The sequence below is a fragment of the Mycteria americana genome, chromosome 1 (assembly GCF_035582795.1).
Source record: "Mycteria americana isolate JAX WOST 10 ecotype Jacksonville Zoo and Gardens chromosome 1, USCA_MyAme_1.0, whole genome shotgun sequence".
Classification (NCBI taxonomy): Eukaryota; Metazoa; Chordata; class Aves; order Ciconiiformes; family Ciconiidae; genus Mycteria; species Mycteria americana.
Genome location: NC_134365.1, coordinates 48988191 through 48997031, shown reverse-complemented (window position 1 = coordinate 48997031; position 8841 = coordinate 48988191). Strand labels below are relative to the sequence as shown.

The window sequence follows — 8841 nt, the reverse complement described above, 5'->3', positions numbered from 1 at the left end:
ATCTTTTTTGGAAATGCTATTTGAATAGGGAATACAATGAAAAATCTACATCAGCTGTACAAAAATCCACTCAATCAAAGTCTCCTTCATCAAAGTCACCTCTTGCACAATACTTACTCTACTCAAATATTACAATGATATTTTTTGTAGTTTATTTTATTACTAATTTGAGTAACATGGCAGGTTGAGAAATACTGTAACAAAACTTAAGACAGGTTACATGGCTCTCATTTTCTCATTGTGAGAAAGAGGCAGGTTATGAATCTGCAATGCATTATATGATTGGAAACTGCCGCCTTCAGCACAGTGTTAGATTCCTTTCATTTACTGTCAAATGAAAACATGGGCACAAGCAATTATTGGGGTGCAGCTAGTACATTGCAAAACAATCCATAATTTTCCTCACACTTAATTTTCTACTTTAACCATATACTAGCTTATCCATGTGGCTATGAGAAATATTTCTGAAAATTTCAAAAACTTCCCGCTACAGGATCTGGTCCAATGTGCTTTTTGCCTTAAAAGAAAAGAATGCAGAAAAGGGAGAAAAAGATAATTTAATAGTGCTATGAAAAAATAACACACAGAGGCACAGACTCTCGTAAGAAAATCATTAAAATGTATGAATAACAATGTGGTAAGACAGCCAGAAAACTTTTATACCCATATACATTATATAACATATATATAATATCTACTACACGATATTATATATTGATATATAATGTGTGCATATACATATATAATATACATGTATATATATGTATAATTTCCCCTCCTCCTTACCTTCCCTCCATGGGTATTTTCATCATAATTTTGAATTTCACTCCAACGATATTTTGGGAACGAAAATGACTCAACAGATTTATGAAAGTTGCTTTTGCCTGTTTCTTATTTGCCCCATCATCATCATTGCACACTGTATCACCTTTAAGTTACATTGCTGCTAACATCTTAATAAAATATTTTCCATGACTATGGCTGCCCGTAGCCAATTATTTCATACTTTTTTTCTATAATTATAGAAGAATGTAAGATCTTTTTCATAAATCAAATAATCTTTTCCTGGATTAATTGTTTGGGTGTGCATGTCTTCTACATTAAGAGATAACTTATGAGCATTTATTTGAACAGACATTTTTCCCTAAAAGAAAATTAAAACAGAACAGCTTTCTTCACTAGATTCATATTACAGAAAAAAAAAACCCACCAACAACAAAAAACAACACCTCCCCCCTCCCCCCCCCGCTCTAGAATACTAGTGACAAGAGGAGGAGGAAAACATTTTTTCCACATCTAGCCTCATCTGTCCCACACTTGGGATATCTAATCAAGATCCTTTCCTCATATGAGACATATCTGGGGTCTGAGTTCAAAACTGAATAATTGAGCACTTAACTGTTGTAGGTCAGAACCCTGAGATATTTAAAAGCAAAATCCTTATGGTCATGTTAGATTGTTTAAAAAACGATTTTTTTTTCTTTACAAAATAAATCAGTCCAGCCAGAAAAAAAGAATGTTCCACACAATCAAGATCTTCTCTGTGAATACAGGAGACAATTAAATAAAAACAACAAAACTGTCATTTTCAATACAGATGAGATAAAGCAGCATGAAAGACAATGCAAGTTCTTAGATGTAATGTGAATAGGTCCAGTGTCAGGGGAATTCTAACAGCTTGGGTCCTAATGAAGATCTAAACTAAATCCCTATTGCTCTCAACAGAATATTCTCAAGGAGAGTATGAGAAGCATGCCTTAAAATGTAGCCCCTGTGCAGTCTGAGGCCAGTCTCAAATCAAGAGGCTAGCTTTAGACCCAAAACTTCTGCACACAAAGCAAACCTGTAATAAGAGATTGTTAGGCAAAAAAAACCAAAACAAAACGCCAAAAAAAGATTAAATCTCATTTTCTCGATTTATGTTTTGTGCAAGGCTGGATCCTCCCAATGCATTTTAGGAATGAGAAAGGGAGTAAGCCTCCATAGGAACACAAGCTCAAGTGTGCCCATCTCCTGAAGGCTGAGAACTGAGCACTTCGGTGCCTTAATGACTTGGGACAGCGCATGCATGTAGTGATAGAAACTTTAAGCCCCATGAGATCTCGACAAGCAAAAGCTTAGGGTGCTGTGGAAGCAAGTCCTGTGTACCAGAGGAAAGCCTCAGCATGAGACGACAGCTCAGCAGGGTTACTGAGGACCTGCATTTCAGCCTTGCATCCCTCACACGGCAGCCAGAGATTTAAAAACCTTACAGGTCTAGCACATACAGTTCAGAAATAGGTGAAACTAGACATCTTCTAGGAAGCAAAAGTTTTGAAGGCAGTCAAGTCTTTCCAGAAAGACTGCAAGTGAGAGAAAAAGTGTCATGCTCTTTAAGCTGGGAGGGGGAGGAAAAAAGTGGGAAAAGCTATAATATCGTAGCAAATAGAAAAAGCTTTCATTCTGCTTTGATTTTTAAATTAACCATCTGGTAAACTGGCTTTGTTTAAGGTAAATCTGAGATAGAGCTATATCTACTCTTAACAGTTTGTTGAATAGGGATGGATGACAAACTGCCTGTATCCTTGCTTTTGAAAACAGAAGGCGAGGGTTGGGCTACCAGCGCAGCGGGTAGAGGCACAGGGTGTCGATCTGTGGCCAGCAGGAAGTAAGCTCTGGAAAAGAAGTGTTTCGACACTGGGAAAGCACTGAGGGATGGGGATTAGGACACTCTCCGAGGTTTTGGATTAAACCTCTGCTGCTCAGAAAGAATTATGTCTTAAATTAGGTACAACCCTGCAGGGAGTTATCCTGTTTCGGGATCATGGTTATCATATTCAGCCATCTCGGAGCAGAGGTAGAAGTGGTCAGGGCTGCCTGCACCTATCTTCCTGTGTGTGTGCTAAGGCATGCGTGCGAGCAAAACCTTTAGCGTTGCAGTGTCAAACCTTTACTGCAATACAAACAGGAAACACTTCAAAATACAAATTGTTACCACCAAAATTTTAATAAAGATGATATAATATCGATTCAGTATAAATATAAAAATGTGTTTATGCCTCTCGGGTGTCGAAAATTTCAAGATAGACCTTCACCTGGCATTTTAAATGTATGACTTCTGCTGGAAGAACGTGTTGATCGATGGGAAATAAAATGATAAATGATTACAATTAGGTTTACATTTGGAGCTTTTCTGAATTACACAATTATTATTAATTTTAACATAATGCAAGTACATTCCTTAGATCCTCGTGCTCTCAGAAACAAAAAGGAGACACACAAACAGTTTGGATGAGGATCAGACCACATTTTCCAAAAACGTGTTCAATAATTTTAAAAAAGAAAACCTGGAAACTCCAAGACCTCATTTTATTTTTAAGCGTACATTATCTATGTTCTTTGGTATTATCATTGTTCATTGTGATCTTAGAATTGTTTTCACTCCTCTTTTTATTTTTTTAACACATAAAAGATGAATCTGAAATAATTTTTCTTTTGCTTTAAATTTAATAAATTGTTTCAGCAACCAATTATTCCATATTTCCTAAATAAGAGAATAAAGTAGGTTCTACTTTTGTTCTGTATTTCCTTATTACCTCAAATGGTTAAAACATTTCTAGGAGACAACCCTGTGACAATGATTTATTTTTCACATAAAGTCAGAACTATAAATCATATTAAAAAAAAATATAATCCAGTACAAAATAATGCATTTTCCATTTCTTTTTTATTTATAACCAGTTTTTCATTTGACTGTTATTATAACGTATAATAAATACAGTTTATTATACATATGGTTGTAGCAAACTGTGTTGTCTTGGCCTACAAGCTAGAGGGCATGGAAACAAGAAAGGGAGAGATCTGCATATTCTTTTCTAACTTCATATTACCCACAATACTGATTCACTCCAATGTTTTATAAGGCTTTCGCTACCATCTCCAACAAATATAAAAATGAAACCAGGACAAAAGGCAATATTTGCATCTTCATAAAAACTGAATTCTATTGCAAACTTTCAGTTGCTTCATGTACTCCTCCATGAACTGCACCAGTAACTCAACACCTGCGACTATGTGATACTTTGTACATCACAGGATTTGTCTTACCATCATTGAGCTGGCTCTTTAAAAGTTTCACTGTTCCTTCATTTAACCTGAAGGGGGACTTTCTTAATTCAAAGGAGTAAGATGGCAAAATAATTCAGGAAGAAAATAAATGCGCAAGTTTAGACAATTTATTTTCACTGTTGCATTAGGATTTCAGTAAGATTATAACCACTAAAACCAGGAAATTTTAATATGATCTAATTTTGCATTGTTGTGTGCAGAAAGATTTCATATGCAACATACATCAGTTTGCAATAGGGATTGTTACTTTCACAAGAGTACCTCCAATTTAAACATACCCTGTAAAATAAACAGAAGATGGGGTGGAAATTCCTATCATTTCTTAGCTCAGAGTGCTTTAAGGAAGCACAAAATTAGAATGAACCTCCTGGATTACAAAGTCTACTTCTTTATTATTACAGGTAGCATTTAATGCATTCATTTTCAAAAACGTTCATGGCCTTAGCTTAAAATAACTCCCCCACACACCCTCTTCTCCTTGAAAGATAGTCCCAAAATAAATTGTTCCATTAGTCTGGGACTTTTGCCTCATTTCCAGCCCAAGTTTATTTATAATTGTTTACTCCCTTTTTGTTCTTGTACAAACATTGGCTTTTAGCCTAAATGGTAATTTTTCTTCCAGTTTTCATCCTCCTACTGAATATCTTGATAACCACATGCCCTTTTGACTTGTTTAGCCTCAGATAACAAGCTCTAGCTCTTTGCAGAAGGTAAGCCCCCTGCTTTCCTTAGTCACCCAGCAGAGATTTTGTGTATTTGTTTTAGTTTGAATTTATTGATCTTGAACATTGGTAATCAAAACTGAGTATTCCAGATCAGCATCACCAGTATCTTGTAGTAGAAACGTCTCTATTTCTACTGGAGTTACCTTTCCAACACAGTCACTTCATTTTCTGGCTAAACTACTTCAGCAATTTATAATCCTGCTGTTATGTAGGACAACCAAGTGCATTTCCACCTTATTTCTTTGCAAAATTCCAGCTTTCAACAGAAGTTTGATACCAGTACCAGGGTACATCACTTTATATTATCTGTTATTGAATTTCATCCCATTTCTACTAATCTAGTCCTAACAAATGATTTTTATACAATACCCTACCCTGTACTGACAATGTTTAAAGATTTATGTGGTCAACAGATACAATCCACATTTTTACTGTATTTCTACCAGGACCATTAACAACAATATTAAAGAAGTTCAGTGCCAAGTTCTTTTAGGAACATTGCTAGTAACTACTGTGCTACTGGATATTGCAGGGCTGCCTATTGCTCCTTCCCTTTTGGGTAGCTTTTATCCCTCTAGTAACTCCATTAACTCTTATCATCTGTAGTTTAACTATTAGTTTCCCCAGAGCTGAATTTCAGAAAGATGGTATCAAGTGTTTTCTTCGTCTGTTAAACCAACTATAAAATAGCGCCTCAGTCTATATAGAGAAATTAATGTATTTCATTTCCACCTTTCTCTATATTTAATTTATCCTTTTAATTGTCTTAGTACATCTGTGTATAAAAATCTGCCTTTTGCAAAACCAGATTTGAATAACATGCCTACTTATTTTTTCTATTTAAAATAAATCAGTTTGTACCTTTTTTCCACGCAAAGCTATTCTCTTATAGCCAGATCTTCTCACATACCCCACTACTTATCAAAACTAATTTTAATTAATGTCACCTTTTCCAGGTTGACCTTTTGATAGGTTTCACAGCCTAATTAACAATTTGCTGGCCAGCACGCACACAATATCCAGGCCTTACCATATTCTTAGCATTTGTTCTCTAGTCTGTATCTGCAAAGCTGAAGATCCTATAACATATACCTGTCCAAAAACATTACAGACAAGATCTTCATCTATATTTATAAATCCAAAACTGGGGTTACAATATATAACTGTTTATTCTATGTTACTCCAATCAAAACTTTTCTACTTTTTTCTCTAATGATTTTGAAGTTAAGAATAGTATTTCTTATGGCATAGGTCAGACCAAAAGTCCATTTAGCTTGCTACAGGGTCTCTGACTGCGTCTACTGCTGAATGCCTAGGGGAAGAGTTTAGGAACAAGCTTAGGAATAGGGCGAGTATAAGGTGTTTTTCTCCCTTGGTATATATCCTACCAGGTTTTGGGATTTTGCAGACGAGGATCTTTCTAAACCAGAATTTGCATCTATTTCCTTGTGTCTAATGGTATTTCACAGATCTTCACTTTCATCAATGTAGCTGTTTGGTTCTTGGGATCTTTTATACCTCAGCAACCACAACATCTTGCAATGAACTATAAAATTTAATTCTGTATTCTGTGAAGACATTCTTTTTACCAACAAAGTCTTCATTCATTTAAGTCCCCAAGCCCGGTATTAAGAAAAATAAAGAAAAGTAATTTCCTGTTCACTTTTACTGTAAATTGCATGATTCTTCCCTGGATTTCTTCTACCTTGGAAAACCCTTGCATAAGCAATGCATGATCTTTGTGATGCCTTTGCACCAATTTAGTTGCTGTTATCCTTCTCTGTACTTGTTTGAATTCTACTCTGTATGCCTGGAGTTAGCCCAGACGGTACCTGGCACAGCAAAATGACTCGCTACAGCTCTGCTGAAGTGGTTGGCCAGTACAGTCCTGTTCTCACATGGACGTGACTCCTGAAGAGTCTGAAGCAGGCAATATGCCAAAGGGGTGATGTGCCTCTGCATAGCGTGATCATCTGCAAATGGGAATGCTGAGAAGAATTATTTTCTTGCATTTAATTACAATTTCCCGTGCTGCAACTTGTGTCCATTACCTTTCGCCGTGTGTCACCGGAATCTGGCTCCAGCTTCTGTGCAAATACCTACAGAAATTTGAAGACTGCAGTAAGAAACCCCTATAGTCTTGTCTTCTTTAGGCAAAACAAAATCAGCTGCTTCAGCCTCACTTCACACATCATATGCTACAGCCCCCAACCACCTTGGGTACACAGCAGAATTCCTTCTAAAAGCAACCACACCAAATTAGACCATAGTCTATGTAACCCACTTTCAGTTTCTGAAAGCAAACGCTTAGAAAAAGAAGTGAAAAGCAAGTTGGAAGTGATATTTCTCTAGTGTGTACTCAAGCACCCAGTAATCTGTGGAGTAAACGCGTCTTAACACACTAGTTGTATTTTTGCGTTAAAAAATCTTGGATGATTCCCCCCCCCGCCCCCAACCCTTTCCAGTCATGCTGTACCTGCAATATTCCAAACGTGGCCTTCACAGCACTTTCACTGTTTGGTGCAATTCTACATACAGGCTCTTCATGATGTACATATAATCACCCTGAATGAAAATTAAAAATTTGTGAGTATGGGATTTGACGGTAACATTTAAAAGCAAATTACTATTTTTTCCTCTAATTGTGCAGTCTCAGAAAAACAATAAATTCTTAAGAAGAAAACTACAGGCCTGGAGGGATGTTAACAAGCAATATCATGAAGATTGTCATATTTCCGTAGAATTAAGCAGCTTTGTAAGACCCTAGATGCTTCATTGCTAGTCCCCAATATATAATGGAAAGGCCATTTTTATTTATTTCCTAGTTTAGATCATCACATACTTCCATGATGATAAGCTTCTCAGGTCAGAGGGCACATCTTCCAGTGGTGTTATTCAGAGCATTGCAATTTATCCTGTCACATGGAGAACATGGGTTGGATTGCTGCTTAAGATTTATACTGTTGGCCTAAACTGTACCAAAGTTGCTACTAGGACTACAAGGAAGACTATCTGCAAATAGCTAAATGCAGGACAGAAACATAGAACAATGCTAGCTAATTTCACCCTTATCCGTAGATCAGCTGGTTTTGATATAATCATGATCTGCTTGAAATCTTGTTCTAGTTTAGCTTGTTGACTCTACCCCTCTGCTCCTCCTTTTAACAAGGTACTTACGAAGAGGCCAAGTACAAAGATAACAGCCTTCACCTCTGAAGTGATAATGGACAGCAGATGAACAACAGTCTGAACAGTTGCTGCCCCTGGAAGCAGCAACTACTACCTTCTCAAAACCCTGCCAGATCCCAAGTAGTAAATAAACCCAATCACTAGATGTAACAGCAAAATTCAGTTACATGGTGTTATGCTCTACGTATTATACAACTCTATAGATTTATTTATGTAAGTCTCTGCACTTAGCTTGTCATTTGTGCGATTTACGCAACTGCTCCATACTAAGTAGTAACTTGAAGCAGTAACTCGGTCATCACTGCCTGTAGGTATTTTTCTGCATTGCTGTTCCAAATAGCTATATCAGTTTTCAATGATAAAGCGAAATGAGCACTCTTCCTAGCAAATGTTGAAATAATTGTGTTCCAGTTTTTTTTAGCAAAGACTTAGATATGTGATTTATATACATATATACGTTATAAATATATATTTAAATCAGAAGCAAAAAGCAGAACACTGAAGATGCTTATTAGTAATACATACATAAAGACTTAAAAACCTTTAGTTAGCTCCTCTGCTTTTTCTTTTCCCTCTTTACAGCCTTCTGTCCTGGAACACTGGCAGTGTGAGAAAGCACTACTGCCACAGAAACAAAAGAACACAAGAGAACAAAGGAAAGAGAACCCAGAAATACATTACAGTATTCCAGAAATACAGAGACTGTGCTACTGAAATTCAGTCTCACCTTCAATCCCTTTATACCATTTTATCTAGAGCTGAAGAAGGAACAGTATACTAGCAAAAACAACCATGCGAAATGGTTTTTAAACTCTGAAGT

At 36.4% G+C, this 8841-nt stretch overlaps 1 long non-coding RNA gene across 1 annotated transcript; it reads right to left on the bottom strand.

Annotated features, from left to right (window-relative positions):
- Positions 1-482: 482 nt before the first annotated feature.
- On the bottom strand, positions 483-8640 carry LOC142404642 (uncharacterized). The gene is made up of 4 exons (XR_012773925.1): positions 8563-8640; positions 7309-7397; positions 6884-6931; positions 483-517 (listed from the first exon to the last, which is right to left on the bottom strand). It is a non-coding gene; the product is annotated as an uncharacterized LOC142404642 (long non-coding RNA).
- Positions 8641-8841: the final 201 nt, after the last annotated feature.